General features: G+C 36.6%; 1 protein-coding gene across 5 annotated transcripts in view; it reads left to right on the top strand.

Annotated features, from left to right (window-relative positions):
• The window catches only part of PALLD (palladin, cytoskeletal associated protein), a 202033-nt gene that overhangs the window by 134398 nt on the left and 44482 nt on the right, over positions 1-23153 (top strand). The gene's annotated exons all lie outside the window — the stretch shown is intronic.

Below are 23153 nucleotides of genomic sequence, written 5' to 3'. Positions count from 1 at the left end.
TCCAGGGTGAAAAGAGAGTTGGTAATGGACAGGAGACTTGGATGTGTTAGAAAACTTACTGCCTTCTTACCAAAATCAGGCAAAATACAGGGGGGTTTTTTTGTCCTGTGGAATTCATGAGCCTGGAAGGAAGACATATTTGGTGACCTAGCAATAATGTACTCTTGTAGCTAACTTTTTTGTCCAATATTTATCATTGAGTGTTGAAAGGAATTTGGTGTTACTTAGTAACTTTGTAACTTATAACAGTAACGGCTTTGGAGATTTTTTTTCCTTCTTTTCCAAGTCTGTAGCAGACATTTGTTTAAATTTTAGTAGCGAAGACAAAAAAAAAAAAAAGTGAAAGTTTCCTGGCAGCAGGCGCATAATTAGAAAGAAGGCTGGGAAAAGTAAGACTGGCCTTCCTTATAATGATGTGTTTACAGAAACTTGGAAAGCAGAGATATGCATTGGCTATCAAAGAGAAACCAACGTCTGCTGTTGGAACATTTGGGTCAGCCTTATATTAAGGAATATGGCACTACAGAGCACACATCTAAAAATAGGTGCGGACACAGTCGATGTTTCATTAGGCTTTGAGGTCAAGAAACTCTTTTTCCACAGTATTCTGTGGCTGTATTGAACTGAAACCATGATTCCTGGGACCAAACCTTGTATTTCTGAAATTAACTCCGTAAGATATATTACATATTGTACGGAAAGTTTTATGTCCACTCACAAGCCTGTGTGCACCGAGATACACTGCAGTTCCGGGGTGGGAAAAGTTATGATGATGTTCTTAACGAAGCCCAACAGTTTCCAGGCATCCAGAGCTGGTCTGTGATTCACAATGCATACCAGACATAGAAGGATTAAGATATAGAACGGATAACAAGAGGATGGAAAAAACATATAAAAAGTGAAATGGCTCTCAGCCCGTGTCTGTTGATTGTATCTAAACCACTTCACTATGAAAAAGGGGGCAAATGCTTGTGAGAAGAGGATTCTGAGAGAGATTCTATTGCATCCTGCTTTCAGATCAGGAACAAAACCTGAAAGAACTGTCTGTCTGTGAAATGATATTCTGGTACTAATTTTCCTGGCCAGGAGGAGAAACCCTGTGGGAAAAGGTGGGGGCAAAGGGATAAGAGTTTGAATAAAAGAAACTGAGAAGATTGAGTGGGAAGTATACAGATGTTCTTACCACTTTTGAAACTGTTAGGAATATGCAGGTAGGATTTTGTTGGGATTAGGAGTGTCTCATTTGGATAAAAACATTTCTCTCATCTTTGAGATAGTAGAAACCTGGTAATCATGAAGTCAGAATTTACCAAGTTACCATACACTGCAATCTGACATAGAAGTTTTCCTAAAATCAGAATGGTGGATGTGTGGTAGAAGTTTGTTAGCAGTTGGCAGATAGCTTTTCTTGTAGCTTTATGAGAGCCAAGCAAATTTTTTTTTTTCAGTGAAAAACTGTTCTGAAAAATTAAAGCGTGATTTAAGTAACAATAAGCAGCCTGATGTATCAGGATTCCATTAAAAAGCACTGCTGTAAAATACATGTTTTTATGTTCTCATACTTAATGAAGTCCTAGAAAATTCTCTATTATCTTCAATTGTTTCTTCAATTTTTCTCTCTCTCTTTTTTTTTTTGGTAAGAGCAGAACAGTTACATTTATTGTTGTGGCCAAGCTCATCTTCCTGGACCCTCATGCACCTAATATTGTGGCCCTATTATTTTTGACTAGCCTGAGTCTACTGCTTTCTCTTTGCAGAGACTGTGTGATGATTGCAACATATAAAACTTTGCAAAGTGTTATTCTACAGTAATTATTGTTTTTGTACAATTACAATTATTGTAAAGTAATTATTGAGATCTACGGTTCCAGGCAACAGAAAGCAACTCACTATTCTCTGCTCTGCACTGAAGAATTCTTTGAGCTTATATGACAGTTGTGGAGGGCATGATAGTCTAACCTCTGCACAGACAGGAGTGGGGTTGCAGTTTTGTCATCCGCTTTGCGGTCTGTATGACTGCAACAGCCATTTCTAATAGCTATGTTAGAACAGCATGCCTCCATTTGTGTAAGGACACAGTGGTAAATCTGATGACTAATGTTCAGCTGTTGGGTTTTGGGCATTGGAAGACAAAGGGAGCGGTCTGGCTGGAAGTGGCCTGTGGGATGCTGGTCAGCCCACTTACATGCAGAATTCCTTCTTTCTCTCCTGTACAGAATTTCTTTCTATTACTCTGCTTCAAAATGATCCATGAGAGACTTGCCTTATTTAAACTTACCTTGTTCTCAGATGGGCAAAGTAAACTGATCTGACTTCTAAAATCACATATTTGATGGGAAATTATTGTATTCTTCAAACAGTAAATGAATTTCTCAGCCAGCTCTGCTTAAAGTAGCTGCTTTGTGATTTTTACTCATGCCAACATTAATGTGGACCCATGTGCCTGGGAGCAGAGTAGAGCATCAGTCAGTGTGATGTCATGTAGGTTTTCTTTGTGTGTATAGCATCATTTCCTGTAGATTATGAATAAGTGGTAGGCACTAAACCTGAAAGACATGAAGATAAAGACCTTTGGTTTTAAAAAGCTAAGTTTCTAAGATGAAAATGTATAGATAAGGGAAGTGCATGGGGTGCAGTGAGGAGAAACTGTCTGAAAGATGAAGATAAGCATATACACTATTAGTTACATAATTTCCATATGAAATGTTTTATGTTATCGTCATGTGTCTTTTCATTTGCTGTTTACTGTCCAAGAAAGGAGTCTTCAAGTATTTGGGGATCTACTGGACCTTTACTGACCTGAGAAGATTTGATGGCCCTAAGGTTTTATTTTCCCAATAAAAATTTCAGGGCTATGTAGAACATATTAATTAACTGATAGTCCCATATATGCTTGCGAACATAATCATTGGCTGGAAATCTTTCATCCTGGGAATATTCTTTAATCAAAATATGCCTATGGAATTTTGTATTCATGAATCATCTTCCATCTTGGAAATATTCCCGTTTTCTTAACAGATAGCATTTCAGTGCTAGATTAAGTAATAAAGTTCACTTTGGAGTGAAGCTCCCACTCAGTAATAGCAATACTGAGCAATGATTTCACAGCGATAATACATCCATTTGGAAGAATTAGGAAGAATACATACAGAGTAATTACTAACCAAGTTATAGTATGCCCAGAAGACTCATTTTAACCTCTTATTCTGCCAAAAGTGAAGAGGAGAGTCTTTTGTGACCACACGTGTCAGAACTTCCTGGACCTTTACAGATCATTTAACATTTTGGTATTCATATAATTAAAAAAAAAATGCTTACTATGCCATCATAATTATCATAGAAAGAGAACCAATAATTAAGGCAGTTCTTTTTACATATGTGAAGTATACTTTCTGGATTAACACACGAATAGAAAGCTTAGGAAATATTGTTCCTCCGCATTGCTGTTTAGACACTTAACGTGGTCCTTATCCCACCTGATTGAGACATTCTAGCCCTTGCCAAGGCAGGAAGTTTGTATTTCCTTTATTGAAGCAGAAAGTGATTGTAATTAGTGTATTGTGTATGGCACTCCCCAGCACTTTCCTTTTCCACAAAGGGAAGGAGTTTAAGATAAACAGCATTTATTTTTATATAAATAAATAAACACAATGGGCTCAATTTATTGCTAGGCCTTTTTCTGCCTGGTGCACCTGCATCAGATGAGCCAAGAAAAAACTGAATCTGCTTTCCCTCGTTTGCATAGTGTGTATATCTCTTCGGGGATGATTTGAGTAAGAAATCCTGGATTAATTTAGATAATCTTAAACCATTCTTTGGTAGCAGTTATTTAGAATTCATTCCTGTCCTTCCCAGGACTTTATTCTGAGATTGAGGAATTTTATTCCTTCACATCACCAAAAAATTTTCCTCTTGAAATTCCTCCTTGAAATGTTATCAGTTTCTGAAGATGGGCTATATTGTACATGCTGGTCTAAAACATAGGAGAAGAAAAAACAATTATTCTAATTATTCTTTTTAAAGAAACCAATCTTATATCACAGTTCACTATAGATTTCAAAAAGAAAGTGACAACGTGAGCTTGAATTCATACTTGAGCCTTAAAAATGTGAAAGAGTTATTTGGTTGAAGAGTTGAGTCTGTGCATCAGGAGCTGCTATACTGCATTGACAAAGTATCCAAGTTTTGGTAAATGTTCATAAGATGGCACATGTCTCATTTGTCCTTTTGGATTTGTGTAAAGTGAAGGCTTTCTAGAGAAAGACGATTATTTGCAGACATGATGTGTCAGCCAGCAGAAATGTACAGGAAAAGAGTTTTTGGTTTTCATTGGCAACATGGTTACATTTTTTTTCCGGGCTAAAATGTAAAAATAGATTAACACACAAAAATCTGTTTTAGTAATGTTAACACTTATACCAACCAACTAACCCCATCAAATTCACAGTGAATAGTGATATTCTTGTCTTGAATGTTACTGTACCCATTAAGGCAACACAGTACCTGAGGTGTGTATGTAAATAATGGGAAAACATAGGTAATTAAGTTTACAACACCAGTATTTAACTCCTTGCTTTTACAATCTCAGGCGGGATTGTTTTAATCTTTGCATTTACAAGAAAATGACTGAACTTTGCTTTAAAAGCATTGAATTTAGATGAAGATTCAGTCAGCTGGATTTAATTTTTAAATTGCAATTTAAAAAGAATTCCTCTCCTATGATGAAGAAGAATCCACTTCAGAGAGCAAGAAATGCATACAGGCAGTATCTGGCGGGCTGGAGAAACTTCATTAGGAGTTCCTGCCTGGGCTCTAGTGAATAGAAAAAGAGTATGGAATATTTTGATATTTTTTTTGTGCTGCTTCTGCTACAGAATAATTTAAAAAGTATGACCCCAGTTCTCCCGCCACACTGAATACAGAAATCTGGTTTAAATCAAGATGTGTTACGCCATGTGTTACAGCAACTTTTCTCAGGAGAGCCAACCTGCTGGTTTTAGGCCAAGCTTTAAGCTTGGCTTGCTCCTACCCATTTTTGCACCTTACTCACAACTTGGAAGACATCCTTGAAAAAGGATCATTATGTTATTTCTGTAGTTGCATTTGTTGTCTTTTTAAATTTTTACTCCATGGCTGAGTTCATTCTTCTGAATAGGCTGAATCACAGTGTGAAAGTAGTCACTAGAAACAGAATTGTTTCTTTCAGTTCTGTTTCAAAGACCATGTGTGTATGTACATGCAGATGTGTGTAAAACTTGTATTTCTGACTTCAAAGAACAGATAATGCAGATTTTTTAAATGAGAGGAGATAATGCTAGCCTGTGTCTGTGTGCATATATATCTAATGGTGTGTGAATATATATATGTGTGTGTGTGTCCATACGGAGCATAAGTAAAAATCTGTATCTGACTCATGGGGATGATTTGTTTAAAGCAGCTATTAAAGTGCAAAAAAATTTAATAGCCAACTTTGGCTAGCGGAGCAGATTCACCAAGGCAACACAGAAAGTTTTGCACAAATGAAAGGAGAGTTTCCTTGCACAGAAACCCAGTGGTGCTGTAATTCTTCCAGCCCACCTCACTGTACTTATTTTGGCTCTGAAATATAAAGCCTTTCTTTTCAGTGTTTGAAGGTTTCGGGAGGGCACCCTGATTTACGGCTGTATTTTGTGGTGACCAAAGAGCTAGTGAATTTTTTAGTACAAGTGAGGCTTTGAAAACCCCAGAGGTGGTCATAATATTTTGTGGATGGGGTATTTTCATGCACTCTGTATTTGTGTGTGATCTGTGTTTTCTGTCAGAACTTTAGGGAAATAAATGAAAGCATGAGTTACTTGGTATTCTGTTACTGATGGTGAGTCTGTTGCAAGGTGATGCCATTTACTTCTGTGCAAGGCACTTCCGAGGCACCTAAAACCAGAATTACGTAAAGAAAATTTAAAGGGAGTATTGATATCCACACTGACAGAGGTGTTGGTGCATAGCTACAAACGTCTTTCAGGCATTTTCATGAAAAGAGTGCCTGGGCTTCAGAAGTGTTCATCGGTATTACTCAGCTGACAAGCCACCAGACTGTGTATTTTGCTCTATAAACTCCAGATTCTTTTCAGTGAGGAGTCAGAGACTTTTGTGGGTTTTTTTTTCCACAACAGACATGTTTCCTCAGCTGACATGGCCAAACTCTATTCGTTTTCTGTTTCTAAAACTACCTGGTATTTTTCATATATCCGTGATAATTCTCACATGCCTAGCTTCAATGTCCTCACCAAATCACACGTTTATTCTTTCACGTATAACCTTAGTAGCCTATTTTTTCAGGCAGTAAATAGTTTGCATACTGTTTGTCTGTGTTCTAGGGGGGAAATCTTGATTTCCTATAAATCTTCATTGTTTTTCTATCTTTATAAAAATCTGGAGATCTGTATGTAACGTAAAAAAGAGACACACTTCTCCTATCAGTTTCTGCAGACATAAGAAATCAAATTTATAAAGTGAGACTACGGAAGTTCAAACTATATTGAAAGTACATTATGTCGTCTTATGAGTCTCTAGGATGTTACATGTGGTTTCCATTCTTTTATCTTTAGTGGGGTTTGGAGTTTCTGCTAGAGATTTTGAGGTTATTAACTGTTTAACATTTTCTTAAGTTGTTCATCAGGAATTTCTGGAAAATGATTGCTTCCATTTTCTGCTTTGTATTAAGTTACCCTAAAAACCTCTTCTTTCTTTTAAAAAAGAAAGAAGAAAAAAAATTAATATCAGCTGTATTTCAGGAACATTTGTGCTCATAGGACACAGAGCTTTCAAGGAAAAAACCCCAAGGTTAGAAGCTGCTTTCATATATAAGCAACTGAATTAGATGAGCGTTGCATGTGTATTTGTCCACATAGATGGAGAGAAAAAAAGAGTGCCTATTAACATAAAACCAAAATGATATGTCAACATTTTCTCAAACAAAGAATGACCTTTGAACCGCTGACTCTGAGGTTAATTCTATGGTTGTCTCTGGCCCATAAAACACAGCATCTCTAAGTGTTTCTGAGATTTTAGAAATAAAAATTATACAACCAGTTCTAAAACTCTAGGTTCCTGTGTCCCCATCCCTTCAAAATTTAGTGGTCATGCTAATGGATAGGTATAAAGAGCCAATCAATGTGAATAATGACATTTATCTGAATCATATGAAATACCTAGAAAAATGAGAAGAAGACTCAGAAATCAGGATCTCTTTGCCACATTTCCCTTGCTCTCCTACCAGTTCTATGGCTGCCGTCAGCAACCAGCTGCAAGCAACACATGAGCCTTCCCTGCAGCCCTAGCTGGAACATATTGCAGTAATCTAGTCTTGATGTCAAAGGCGCGTCGTGTGGTACGTGGACCAGTATATGGTGGAATGATTCTCAGGATGGTGAAGCTCAGCGCTCACCACATGCATTGCAGTTTGCCCAAGATGAAGGACCTGATTTCAACTCTGAGGAATCTTTTAAGGAGGGAAGGAATGCTTTCTGGAGCATGAGCTGTCATTTTAAAGAAGCAGGGTTTTGCAATGGCCTGTCTAAGCTTCAGCGTATCCAGCTGGTCTGTGATACCCCACTGGTAGTTTTCTTATCACAAACAAACAATCGCAGGGATTCTGTAGGTTCACAGAAGTATCAAGAAATTTAGACCCCAGAAAGACACACACAAGTAGTGGATGTTCTGTTTGTTACAGACTGCAGTAATAAATCAGGGCATTAAGATGTGAGCGCAAATGTTATAATTATAAATTAGTTTCAGGTTCTTTTGCCATGCACGCCTTGAGATGAAGCAAGCCATTCCTACACTTCTTACAAGGATCTGATTATTATCTATGGGAATGGCTCTTCGTGTGGTGAAATGTTTGATTCAGAAAAAGTACTGGTAATTTTAATGCTAGATTAAACGTGTTGTTTTACTAAAAGGCAATAAAATACTTCTGGTTTCATCCCCTTCTGACTGCAGTCTGCTCCTCCTACAAACTGCCAGGCAAGGCTATTTCACCCTTACTTTGAACACTCTTTGAAGACTGTTTTGTAGTACTTCTGTAACCTTGTAAAGTTAACATTCCTGTTGTGTACAAACTTTGGACTTTTTTGGTGGTAGATTGTAACTAGAAAAGAGGAGTGACCCAGGGCCAGTTAATTATAATGAATTACAAAAGATCTCCATCGGCCACTGAGGCTAATTATTGATTTGAAACTAAAACACAGTGCTCACATTATGTCCTTTTTTGGATTAAGAAGACAGATGTTTGTGCTTTAAGCATTAATGCCTACAAATGCAAAAGACAGGCCCTGTTTACTGAGTGAATTCTTGTATAAGTACTGAGTTAGAGGAACTGTTTGCAATGCTAATATTTGAAGTAACATGCTCATTGATAAAAAGCAGAGCAGAATAGAATTGGAATGCATTTAAGCAAGAAGCTGATATGTAGTGGATGAAAGTTTGGGGGAGTTGAGTGAATTTGTATGAACTTACAAAGCTCTGGGATGCCTACTATTTTTACTAAGTATCCTCCCTTTTTCCAAAAAGGTTTGGTATGTCTGCCAGAATTTCCAGTACTGGCAGAGCAAAGTTGGTTATGCAGAGTAATAGAGGATTGACTAATTACAGTGAAACTAGGATGTTTGGGAGACATTTGTAAAACATGTGAATAGTACCTTTTTAATTAATGGAAATGTTTAAAAAATGCCAGGGCCTCAAATAGAGAGTGATACAAGACAGAAGCAGCTTGTCCGAGAGATTAAATTCTTCACAAAGCCATAATTAAATAATACTTAATGTGCTTTTGAGTTAGGGAAATTGTCTCTCTGTCATCATTGATGGTCTTTGTGATAGAGGAAGAATCACAGAAATCTGCTGCCAGGCTTCCTGAGTTATTGATGTTAATCTTTGTGGTTGGTTGTTGAGATTATTCTCAAATGCTTCGTCTATTTAATTACCTCGGATTCCTCAAGAGTTTTGTTACAGGTTGTCCACTGTTTTGCATGAAATTGAAAATGTCTTTGACAAGAGTCACTTAAAAAGGAAAGAAGCTACCAATATGATTAGTTTCTCAGTTAAATGCCCTTCATTTTGGAAAATTTAGGGTTTGCTAAAACCACTGACTATTGGCAAAGTTTGTAGAATAATTTAAGCTTTCATATGTGTTTCATAGTTGGTAGAGGTAACTGCAGCATGCTGCATAAAGGACAGGAAAGAGATGGTGAAAGCGCTTTTTGGAAGATGTAGGACATATGAAAAACGTATTTCCCTAAGTGATCTGAGAAGCACTTCAGTGTTTCAGAGTTTTCCTTGGATGCTCTTGGACGTATACATTCAGGTCTAAATTAATTGGTTGTCCTGTAAATTGCTGACTGTGCCTAATATTCTTGTTACCTGTTATCAGGTCTTGCATTGTACAGATTCCTGTCATATGAACATTGCACACTGATGTGCAGATTAGCGTGTTGTGGGGACAAGGGCATGTGTTTAAACTAAACTATCATGCTTTTGGTTTAATGGAACCATTTCAGTGCCTTTTTTCAGTAGTTTTGCTGTGATAACAGTATATATTGTCCAGTGTTTTTTAATAATTGCCTTTCTAATCAAATTCTCATTGAGGTGTTAACTCTTGAGATTTTATCTGTGGCATGTTTGGATTTTGTGTTCCTCAGTAAAATTAGGATTACATTTACTGTTGTCGATGAATTCACACACTGGCCTAAAAACTGAAGGATACGTAAGCAACCAGAAATAATAGCGTTGTACATCATATTCAGGCTATGTCAAGTCTGGCTATGGCTGGGAATAACACAAAGTTGTAAGAGTCTCTAGGAAGAGTCAAGTTTAATTAGTTATACCTCATTAGCTCTAAACTTGGCTGTTTCTGTTCCAGAATAAGTGTGTACATGTAAGTAGTTTGGAGTACCTGTTGTGGTAGGAATATCTACTCTGGTATAATTCTGCCTATAGACCAGCCCAACTGGTTCCTTCATCTCTAGTTTCCTAGTCCAAAACAGAGGGAAAAGCAACATTCCTAATCTTTAGTACTTTAGGCTAAAGCTACTGCAGAAAATTAGTACAAGTGGTTGTTAAGCCACAGTTAACTAAGTGATACTTAGCTGGTATTGAAGGAGATACCTTCTGATTTATGTATTTCTAGACATTTTAAACTGTTATTCACCTGATGGTGGTACAGTTTCTTCTGAGGCTTAATTGTGTGAGCTTTCTCAAGATTTAATTTGTTTTGGCTTGCAGTCTTCTTATGCTAGTTTTACAATGCAGAATTCATATTTTAATTTAAAACTATTAATTTTTCTACAGTTCTCTGTACTGGGAAGAGTTGGTATCTTTGCAGCTTTTCTGTAGCTCAGTCAGTCAAATAATGAAGTAGCAGTAACAAAGCAAGTTTAGACAGTGTAAACCATAAAAGATGCTGAAATATGTCAATAGTACCTGAAATTGGAACTATAATAAACATGCGTGGATCTTTGCAAGTTGCATATTATTGCCTTTTCCATGGTCATTTAGCAAAAGAAGTTCTCCTGAGCTCCTTGAGAAATTCTGCCATACCCCTTAATTGGAAGGTTTTTCTATTCCGATTTTTGAAGCAGATGATGTCATTCATCACTGTTATTTAAATTACCTGGATTTGTATGCCATGATAAATGTTCCCTGTGATCTGAATATTTGATTAGAACTTGGAAAATACTCCAGTGTGACACCAGGGACACTGAGTTAACATCCACAAAAGATTTCTCACACTCCTTTATGTATAGGGACATCTTCCAGGCATGAAAGAGAAATTTCTGTGTTTTCACTGCTTAAATCTGCTAATAAAGGTTGACATAAAAGGTTTATTTAGACTTTGTGACAACTTTTCTGGGAAGAGAGTGGAGATTGACTCACTTCAATCACACTACCAAGTGCTAATCAGATGTTTTCCATTTCTATCACTAGTGATTGGACTTAACTGGGGACCTGGGTATGAAACCTTTGCATCTCCAAGTATTTCTGTGCTATTTAAGTAAAGACAAATTACCAAGGTAGTTAATTCACCTTAAAACATTGCTCCTAAAGCACAAACTAGAATTTGAAACAAATCATTGTAATACATGGATGAATTTTTAAATGTAAATTTTCAAATTTCTTTGAATGAAGTTAAATTCGTACAAAAGTTGCCTAATTTTCAGAGCTAGTAATTATCATTGCTCCCATTAGTTTCAATGGGATGCCTGTGTGCCTGAACAAATTGGCTACTGGTTTGAATTCCTGAATTCATTTACACCAGTTTGGAAAGCTGTTGCAGCTTGTTGTTTCTGTGATAAAACAAAAAGATGATAGATTCAACATGTACATGCCCAGCTAGCATATCAGTTCCTCTTGTGGCTGCTATATATAGTAGGCTAACTTGCATAATAATGGTGCTAGGCTGGATGAGCAAGAGAGACTCACAGTTGAATTTTTTCCATTACAGCTCATTTTAGCAGAAGTTTTCCCTGTTTCCAAAATGACAGTGCAACACAGTACAACAGTTGAAACTTGACGGAGAATTAGAACTTATTTAGCAGGAATTGTGTCATCCAATCAGCAGATTTTGGTGAAGTTTTATCATAACTAAGATTTGATTAATGTTTGATAAATATATCTGCCATATTATTTGAAATTGTGTTTTGAGTCTAACTTAATTCCTCTGCTTTCCCTGGCCTTTTCTGAAAACTAGGCATCAATTGAAATGACTTCTAAAGTGATATTTTAGAAAATGAGCATTGGCTGATGCTAATAATTCTGCATATAGTTTTAGAATGAAGAAAACCTAATTATTTAGTAAGCAGCCAATTCAGTGATCATCAAAGTACACAAAGTTGAAACTGGTCAAGTGAGTATTGTTATCAATACCTTTGTCATTCATGCAATCAAGTCTTAAGCTACATGTCTTCATTTTTAGTGAAATGAAGGCCTGTACTGTGTACTTGGAGAGAGTGTGTTAATGTTGCACAAATACCCTCCATTTGAAATCTTTAGATAGTTCTAGCAATGGAGGTGAAATTTACTCCAGTTATTCATTGTGCATGCTAACCAGTTTAAAATCACTTTTCTCTGCTGTAACTTAAACTTTGGCTTTACTTCCATTAAAGACTTCATTAATTTTAGGGCAGTTGAATTTAAAACATGTATGTGAATTAAAACATAAAGATCTTGTTTGTACACTGCCATTCAGAAGTAAAGTGCATATAGAAGTTCTTTCTCATCCTTCATGATTACAAACTAAAAGTATGGCTTCACAAACCCTACCTTGGAAGGGACTTCCTCACTGGCACTGTGAGCTGTGGGAGGTCCAACTTTCAGGTGCTTGTGCCTGGACAAGCAGCACCCTTCTGTTGCACCTGCAGAACCCTTTGGGTGGCTGCTTTTTAATCGGAAGCAGTGAACAGATCCAAGTTTAAAAAAAACAAAACAAAACAAAAAACCCACTCCAAAGCCCCAAAACAAAACCACAAAAAACCCAACCAACAAAGAAAACCACCAATCCACTCAAATTCTAGGGTTACTTTCAACTTTTAACTCACTTGCCCCTTCTGCTTTAAGGGTCCTAAACTGTTGTGCCATCACAACTGGATGTGAAAGAACAGGGAAGGGCACTCAGAAGTATTTGGGGATGTCTTACTGAGTAAGGGGAACAGAGAATCCATGGTATCGTAAGACCACGTGATTCCTAAATGAGAGCATTCACAGTGGTATTCAGTGTACTCCGTCTTACATTCATTTGCTGCATACCTTTACTTGATAAGCATTTTCTTTCCTGAGAGTCACTGATGTAAACATGGCAACATTTACTGTAAATTTTCAAAGATTGTATGTTGCACAGCTGCAGCTAAAAGCAGTAGGTGCCACTCAGTGAACTCCTCTCAAACTTTTTTGGAAAAAGCAGAGGATGAAATGACCTACCCTGACTTTTTGTACTGTGGTGAATACATTTTTGTGTGTGTGTGTGACAGTGCCTAAATAAATTATGCTCTCAGTAAAATTCCATGCCAGCAGAATTGCAGGATTTGGATTATTGCTCAGCAATTGTGCATTAGGAATATAATAACTGGAATTTATGTTTACATTAATTACAGCATGAACATAAATTTCTCTAGGCACTTTTATTCTTCAAGTGTTATGTTGATTGCTTTTCGTCTTCTCAATATATGACACAAACAATAAAGTCTTGCAATCTCAGTAATGGATGCAAAAAATTGAGTGCAAGGACTATCTTTTCCTCAGAAAAACCTTGTAGGTCCACTGGGTTTTGCTGCACATTTAATTTATTTTTATTGTGTACAATCAAGGAGTCCTATTGTTTATGGTGAAAAGCTCAACATACATATGGGTGGCAATATCTGGCTCTTAGTAAATGAATATCATGTAATATTTTACAATAATTAATTTCTTCAAAATAACATCATACTAGAGATGAGGGACAGTACTGATGCTACCATAAAATAGAGGGTTTGTCTTTTTCAGGATCACAAAGAGTAAGCAGCAAATAAAACTATAGTAGATGCTTGTGTCTCTGTCCTGCTTTTGACCGGTGGATTAGGCCTCTCTTTTTAATTTGTTGCTTTCTAAGGTTTCTAGAGGAAATCCCGAGTCTACTGAAGTAAAGTCATAGTAATTAGAACTTCATCCCTTGCTTTTTACTGGAATTATGTACACCTTACATGTATCTCTTGTTAAAGATTATGCAACTTTCTTGCTCTGCAGTTGGTGACAATTTAAAGGTGGTTTTCATTAGATGTTCTCTTCTCAATGTTGTACCATGAGCTCCAGCTCTATGTTCTAGTCCTTTGCAGCTAACTACTGGCCTTATATGATGATCCTCACTGAAGACTTTGTGGACACTTCTGAGTGTTTAAAGCAAGATGTTAAGTTGCAGAGAGGTTTCCTATTAAGGAAAAGTGATGTAATGTCAGTGGAACACTGCCAACTTCTCTCTGCTCATTTTATTTATATTAGCTGCATACCAGAGAAAATGCCCCATAAAACATGAGTGCTCCTTGCTATATTTAGCCAAGCTAATTTACTAATACCAGGAGATTATGTTTATATGCAATGGAAATAATTATAAAAAATTTGGGGGCATCTTATTGAAATAAAACAGGTTGAGCTTGGGAAAAGTAAATAACACATTTGCTCCTGGTGCATAGAAAGACTCTAGGGTATCTTTTAGCATTTATACTTGCAACATATGTATTTCTGTGCTGAAAAGCATTGTTTAACATTTTAATTTAACTCCTTTGCTGATTGTTTAAAGAACACAAAGTACAAGGAAGTTATTTACATTGATCTGAGTCTTTTTAGTCTTAGCAACGTAGATGTCCTCACATTTAACCTATGTGACTAAAACCAATCTTGCCATACACATTCCAGTCTGATCTTCTGGTCTGAAATATTTGCATTCACCTTCATATGGAATGCAGTGTGATACTGTGGGGTTTTTTGTGATTTTTAAAATCAGTTTGGCATATCTTTTGTTGGTTACCTTCTCTGACTTTCCTTTAGAGCTATTTTTTAAATGAGTAAATGAGTCCCCTTTTTAATGAGTAAAATTTTTTTGCCTGGTTTATGTTCAACTCTTTGTTCTACAGCTGATGGTGTTGATAAATAATCACAAGATTTCTTCCTGACTCTAACAATGTTACTTCATAATGCTGTTAAACAATTTGACCTTTTCTATTAATTTTACTCCTACATGGTGACCCTAGCTGGGTGTGGTAATGTTGGAACTATGGATCCTCCCTGATAGTGTCCGCCTAAAAGAATATTCCCCATCCAGAGTAGCTGAGTACATTTGTTAGCTGCTGATAAATAAGAGCTGTCATACTAGTTAAATACATAATGCATATTAAAAAAAAAAATTGGTACTTTTAAATTAATAAATTAAACATTAAGTCCAACGTGACTGTGAAACAATGTGATGTATTATGAGATCTGCAGTTGACTCATGATCTACCAAGTTGTGGGCAGGGGAAAGAATTTTGGGTAGCGTTATTTTTATCTGCATTATTGAGAATGTGTTGAACATTTTATGTGTTTTCTGCTCAAACCTGAGTTGCCTGTCTTCATTTCAAAGCCTGTGCTTTATTGGGATGACTTCTAAAGATTCTTCTTTAAGAGGGTCTTCATACATTCTGACATTTAGCATCTAATTTACACATTCTGAACTGCAGTCTGGAGGTTTCACTGACTATCTAGGAGGCTCTCATGTAAGTGAGATGCCAGAGATGAGATGATGAGAACATTTCCCTATGTGTCTCGTTTCGACTAGAAGAATTAGAGCAACATGACAGCAAACTGAAGTGCTGCAAGGCCAGAAGAAAAAGGCAAATTATCTTTTAGGCCTATCACAAATCAAGTATCATTGTTTTACACATCTGGAGCTTGTTTTGAAAATATAAAGCTATTTAATATATAGAGGATTTCAAAATGATTGCGAGATTCTGTTGCTATTTCCAAGTATGCAGATCTTTTCTCATTCATTCTGAATGATTCATTAGGGAAGTAGATCATGCTGCTAAAAAATCATGAGAAAAAATTTTGAGTCAACTAAGGGTCGGAAAACATTTCCTGCAATTATGAAGTATGTTAATCAAGCTGGGCCTTTTGCCTTACAGATTCCTCTTAATTTCAAATATCAGATTTTAAACATAAGACACATTTAAACAAAACAAAAAACCTTGGATCATGAGATGCCATTTCTAGTATTGGGCTCTTGAGGACAAAAGTTCTCCCTAGTGTAGAAGATCAGACATAACTAATCTGTGAAGTATTGCCTGGACAGTGTACAGCAAGAATTATGTGCTATCAATTCTTGCTTAGCAAAGTTTATTTCCCCATTTTTAAAACTAAAGCCTGGTGGATTAGTTATTGTTTAAGTAACTTTAATATTGAAGTCTTGAAATCCATTTGGAAAACTGCAGTCTCTGAAGGTTTATGAAATGACCAAAAAATGGACAGCTTCAGACAACATTGCCTTTAGGGCGTGAGAATGTAATTAATGTGGTAAGTCTAAGTGCATGGGCTTGTTAGAGTCTTGGCATGCAAAAGAGGATACTGTAGGGGAATGAACTTATTTTTCTCCAAACAAAAATACTAAGCAGCTCATCTTTCTGCAAATCTAGGTGCCCGCTTTCCCTGATATATGCCACAACTAGTTGGAGAACTTAAATGTCTTTGCCTTATTTTGCCCTCTGTGACAAAAACCACAATATTTTAAAATGCCCTCTGGTGTCTCTAGCTTTTTGACTTTCATTTAATTATTTCTTGTTCTGCAAAAAATTATCATCGTATTTTGTATGAATTATCTAATCAATTAGCTGACCTCAAATAATCCAAATGCTTTTGTTACTGTGTAACACTTCTTCAGTGCTGTTTGAGGTTTCTCCCTGAAATGGAAAAGGAATAGAGGGATCCTTCAAATGAGAAACAAGATCAATGTACTATGTAAGTTTTATTTATGACTATGGAGTAGCTTTAGTAAACTGGCCCAGAGACACAAGAGTCATGCGGGTTCTAACATGTATGATAACTATCCTTTAGTTCACAGTAGAAAACTGTAGTAGACAAGGGTATTTTAGACCAGTGTTTTCTGGAGTGAAGCATGCTTTTCTAGAGAAGCTAGCATATGAAGTGAGGGAGAAGGTAAAGTCATGAATTTTGGTATCGTACACCCTCAGTAGCACTTCTGGAGTTCAAAAGGGGTGGTGAAGAGGTGGTGGTAGCCCAAGGGAAGGGGCAAGGAGACAGACGAGAAGGCAGCAGTTAGAGAAAGGGAGGTCAGTGAGAAGAAAAATTGAAGACAGACCAGCGTTATACCATGATCTGAGTATTGCTGAGACAAACAGGGGATCATGTGGAATCTCATGGTTCATACAGGAAGAACCATATGATCCACACTGATGCTGACTGTAGTGCTACCAATTTTGGTATTGTCAAAATCTCTCTGTCTTTGAAGTAACCTACAAGTCCAAAATTAAATTTTTCATATGGACCTATAGGTTGTTTATTAAACCACAGCCAGATAAGATTTTTCTTTTTTCTGTCTATCTCAGCTATTTGTGAGGTAAAGGATAGCTTGAAGTCCAAGTTGTCATGATACTTGAAGAGAAGGTTTTACATACAGGTAGTGTAGACTTCAGTGTGAAAGATGTGTATTGCTATGTTTACATCTTATTAGCACGTACAATAACGGAAACAAAGCATGGATTATTTTTTTTTATTTCAATTTACTAACAGTGATTTACCAGTAGTTTCCAAATGTAATCTAAGTACTCTAGTTATGTTAAGGAAACAATTTCTATATATTGTGCACACTACTAACTATTTGATGTAAAAACTTTTTGCAATAAGGACAAAACATGAACTGCTGTTGGTCAAGATAAACTAAATTGGCTTCCACTGTAGGAATAGATAAACCACTTTTCTCGTCATCCATTCTGGAACATTCATGTTAACATAACCCTAATCAAATCTTAATAAATAAATATGGGAAAATATAACTTGGGACCCTCAAATCAGACAAGTGCTGTCTCTAGGCCAATATTCTTTCTCCAAGAGTGTCCAGTTCCAGGCTAAGAAGGTGCATGAGTCATCAAAGTAATGAGTCCATAAAGAGAGAATCTTCCTTCATAATTGTCAGACAAAATGGGTTTAAATCTTGAGGAATACACTTTTCTTTGTAACTACCTTTTTACAAACTACCCTGTGATCAAACTGAAGACAAACAAGACATGTTTGTTTTGACTGGGAGGTTTTTACTGCAGGGCAGAAGAAAGGAGCAGAATTAATTGAATTCTGGAGGTCAACTGCAGAAAATCAAATAGTAAAATCTGTACTACAACATATAAAATAGTAAAATTACTGTGTAGGACGGGTCCATACATTGTCTCTGAATGTGTAAATGTTAAATAATATGCATAGTACCCTATTTTTTAATATATTATATATCAATATGCTGTACACTTAAGAAAATATTTCAAGAAATTCTATAAATTAAATGAAGATATTAATTTTCAGCATATTTGTTTAGCAAGACATGTGTTTAACTTCCTAGAAATTGAGACTTAGACAAAATATAAAGCCAGAATCTCTTGTGGTATACACACTTATTTTTAAATGCCTTCTAGCTTGTATGGTTTAGCTAGACACCTCATGCTAGTTTATATGTCTACTCTGTATATATGATCTACATTAGCAAGTAGTATGCAGAAACAAGAGTGGCTTTGTAGAGTGAAAACACATGCTGAGGGCATGGTGTCTACACTACAGATTTCAGAGTCACTGAGTTTGGGCTTTTGTTTTTTCACTTTGGACTAGCTCTAGTCTGTTCCCATGGGCTGAAGCCCATTAGTGACTGCAGTTTGTTACATTCGTTCCGCCTGACAGGAAATCGGTTCATGTCCTTGACAGGCTTCTCCAGGGTGTAAACTGGAGAACAAGCAAGTGGGGACAACTGGAGATTTGCTTCAAAAGCAAATCTTCAATTCTGATCCAAGCTAAAGCACAAATGCAGATGTGTCCTTATTGTCCTCTTAGGAGAAGTGCCAATCTATGTGGTTCCTCGTTTTTGTCCAGTCACCATGTTGGTTACTATTTTACTTGGGAAAAATGAAACTTCGTCCTGTCTCTTAGTTTCTCTGGGTAAGAAGGCTGACTCCTTTCACTGAGAGCTAAGCAAGATTCAAATCAGTTTTAGAGAAGGGACCAGCCATACAGAATCACTGGCACAGTATTTGGCCATAACAAGTGTTTATCATTACACAATTTACCTGTACAATTCCTTCTTTTTTATGGCATTATACATCACTTAAGGCACACCTTAATTCAGCTTAATACTGTATAAGTCTCCTATACTCAAGGTTACTTGATATATTAAGAAATAAATAGTATTTGAAATGAATCATCTTTATGGAATATATTTTCACTCAAAAGTACAAAAGCAATTATTTGCTCTGTCATTTATATGTAAGGTATTCCATTTAAGCTTTTCAGCACAATGTGCTGTACAGTTAGTTAGCAGTTAAAAAAATGTTAATTCTCACCATTAAATCACTTCATCTATTTACCAGGGAAATACTATTTAAAATTACGTGTTGCCAGCAGAAGAGGGTAGCTCAAGTTGAGTGTCTGTGTCCAAATGTGTGTTATTTCAGGATACGTTGTTTCTCTTTGTGATGATAGGGAATGTGAGTAGTTCTGGTCAGGTCTGCTCAATCTGTTCGGGAGCAGAGTATATTATGAATATTTAAAAATATACTTTGACTGCGGTGACATCCGAGTACTGTGTTTTTGCCTTTGCTCAGTAATTCTGCTGTGTAGGTATTCCTTTTTTGTTTTATAGCAAGCAATAGGGAAAATGCAGTGAGGTGTAGCATTCAGTCATGGAGTAAGGCTGCAAGTCTACTTAGTCCTTAGGATTTGCCTAAAACATCTTCATTATAATTGTGTTTATCATGCAGTTGTAATAAGCAGTAGCTCTGCATATCTAAGTGTGCTTTAGCAACATTTTGAGTATCATCAATTTTCTTGTCTCTTTTATACGTTGGGGAAGATGCCTTTTAAAAACAAAACAAAACCCCAGAACTCACACTTCTGAAGTACATATCTGGCTAGATAAGAAGTGATAGTGCTCTATAAACTCTTTATTTTTCAGAATTAGTCCAGCAAGATGAATGGAGAGCCACATCTTAAAAGATTGTTTCTGATGCAAAATAGGTCACAGCAGTATTCATCAGGCAGGTATCACTGAAGTTGATGCAAGTTGCTGATAGGAAAAAAATGTGATAAACCAAAAAGATGTTATCAGTCTACGTGAGCAGATAAAGTTATGTCTAAAGTTATGTCTATAGCCAAGTCTACAAAGAGTTCTTTTTGGTCTTATAAACGCAATAGCTGACATAAGGTACATCTGCCACACTGTCAAGTGTTTTCATTTTACTAAGATATTCTGTTGCTGCTGTTTTGCTGGTGCGTGTTGGAGTTTTCATTCTGCTCTGTGAGGAGTGTAGCCCATAAAGAGTGTTCTGGGCATGAACAGATTGAGCATTTGCCAACTCTTTGCAGAAATATTTATGTGCAACGCTGCAACACGTGCAAACACTGAGGACACTTCAGCTATTTTTTGTATTCATTTTCTTTGCAACAAAGTGAATATTTCACTTAACCAGAGCTGTGTCTATCAGCTAGCCTGTTGGGGGAAGAAAGTTGAAGCAGTTTATCCATACCTGAACAAACTCTTAACTGCAGCTGGAGCCAAGCAGCTATGTAACATGGCGGGGGTAGTTATTTGTTCCGTTTCAGGTGCCAGAGAACAATGGCAGGGAAGCAGTGAAAGGCTGTTGTTTCTTCAATTAATGCATAAGATGGGCTTCACCAGTGCTTTTAAAAGGCTGTCTAAGAGGGCATCTGGGAGGAAAAATTCTCCCAATAGATCTGCAAATGTCTCTGGATGATACCAATCCCTAATACGGGAGTAACTTCAGATACCCTAGGAAGTTTGCAGCGTGCAGAGTGACTACACAGTTGTTCGTCCTTTTAAGTATCCTTCTTTTCACTGCCATAACTTCCATTGAGATTACCAACCTAGACTGCATGACAGGGATATAGCATCCTGCACTGGATCAAGCACAAGTTATAATTGTGTTAGTTGAATAAATGTCACAAAAGTTTGGTTGAATAAATGTCACAAAAGTTGTGAGTAATGCTGTAGTGTTATTTGCACTTTCCAATGCTCTTGAGAACCAGGTTGAAAGATTATTACTGTCTTTAGCAGTTGCTGTTACTTGGTGGTGCTTCTCCTCCTTCCATAAAAGTTAGTGTACCCTGTTGATAGGGTTATTTTTGTGTGTATAGGAGGACTTCAGCAAGAATGGTGTAGTACTAAAACTTTATGTTACTAAGATGGTGCTGACACCTAAAGTGAGTAAGTCATATTGTTGTAGTGGGAGAATCTCAGACGTATATATTTATTTTGTATAAATACTAGTTTTTATGTACTGATTTCCTTTCCAGTGGTTCCTTTTCATATAGTATTTTAAGAACAGGATACTCCAGTGAGTTGCAGTAAAACAGACTATTGATGTATCAGCTGGTAATATCCATGAGGCATCGACCTGCTCAAATGTTAGAACTGTTTGTGAATACAGTGGCTGGTAAAAGGGCTTAGAGTTTAGGCTGTAAAACTACCCGAATTTCTTCAAGTAGTTTTAAAACATAGTTAAAGTTTTAATTTTCCTAAAAACACTCTGACAGCAACTGTGTGCTCCCTTTAATGTCAGGGCATCCGGTAGCTACTCTATTTTGTTTCTTTTTAATATGATGTTCATTCTTCCTCCTGAAAGTATCTATTTCAGTAGTACAAAGCAGTCATCTTTACGTGTAACCCAAAGAACAGACACTTGAAGATACTGGAATATTAATATTGAAAGCATGAAGGTCCAGTTTTAAGCCTACTGTAGCTGTTTGTGGGTAGGCATAAAAATAAGCAAATCTCCTAACTTTGGTGGCTAGTGGTAGATGAAATGTGTTGATTTCTAGAGCATCTTGTTAATCAAATATATCAAACTTAAAATACATTAAAAAAAAAAAAAAAAGACAACTGCGCATGTGCTGTTCCAGTGCCAGCACTGAGAAAATGTATCATACCACATCTAGAAGAGGAGGAGTGGCCATCCATGTTTCTTCTGTTCACTTTTGGGTTTAGGCTAGTACAGTTTTTCAAACTTTTATATATTTTTATATATATATTCCCCCCCCCCCTACTTTCTTTGAATATATACTAATCAGCACAGAATATTCCTTCCACATGCTATAGCACAGTCAGAGGCAGAAGACCTATTTGTCCATTTGCAGGCCAGTTCATTCCTGCATTCCAAGTCATGGTTTCCTACACTTTGGGTGAATTCAGCTGTAAATTGGAACCTGTATTGCTATTAATGCCTTGTTACAATTATCTCTTAATAACATAACACTTTTTGCTTCCTTTATCAGTAAAACTTGTTACCTATGTGCACTAGTTATGTAACACTACTGAATTACCAAGCCAGACAGATTGTTTGACTCCCAGACTAATTCTTATGATCTAACCCTACCAGAGATACAAAGCTTAGCCTTTTTACTAAAGCTGTATTATGTCTTTATGACTTTTGGGAACAATGACTGTGCACAAAAGCACAATTTCCTTTCTTTCTGTACCCAGGCTAAACGTGTTATCTCACTGGTGCATGTTTTGAAAAATGTCCCTGCAGTGGTATACAGATGAAAAATGGTTCCTGTCTCTAAAAGAATTGCTTGTGTTCACTGAATACTGGCACTATCACTACTGTTGGTTTCCTTAGTACAGAAATTACCTTGATGCCTTTGACAGATAATCAAACCATAATGGAAAATGGGCACAGGTACAACTGCCACTTTTTAGGATAGACAGAAAAGTTTTTAACAGCCAAATTACAGCAGGATTTCCTTGCAAGAGAGTTCACAAACAATACAGGTACAATGTGGATGTTTTACATTTATCTACTGTGTACATTTATCTTGTGTGTATGAAGTTTCTCAGATGAAAAGTCAAGCTTAGTTTCATAGTGTGCTCATAAATACAGTACCTGTGTTAGCTCTTGCACCATACTGATTTTCCTGAGAGTGCGTTAGGTTACAGAGAAATTAATTATAAACACTCCTGTATATTAACCTGAAATATGGAAAATATTATTTGTCACAAATCTGCATTTTTCAAATTGTTAAGCTTTGAAGGGCAAGTAATAAAAATGTTAAAAGGTTGCAGCTGGTGGAGATCGTTCCTAGTTATAGGTCTCTAGTTACTCAATGTAAGGATTAAATTGTAATGATAACCCTGCATCCTCCCTGAAATCTGTTAGTATAGACAAAAAGCATCTCTGAATGTTTGTGGGGTAGAACCCAAACTGGTGCTAGTTTTTGTTTTTCCTTCCCTCTCACACTTTATTTTAACTGATAATTCCAGTCTTACATAAATGTGAACCCTTGCAGGATTTAAAACAGTCCACATTTGTTTCTCACAATATAAGGGATTGTTCAGCATCAGGAAGCTTAATGCTTGGGTAAATGTATTTGTATTAATACAGCCTGAAGGCTGT

This window comes from Ciconia boyciana, chromosome 5, assembly GCF_034638445.1.
Source record: "Ciconia boyciana chromosome 5, ASM3463844v1, whole genome shotgun sequence".
In the NCBI taxonomy this organism is placed as follows: Eukaryota; Metazoa; Chordata; class Aves; order Ciconiiformes; family Ciconiidae; genus Ciconia; species Ciconia boyciana.
This window is presented reverse-complemented; position numbering and strand designations above follow the sequence as displayed.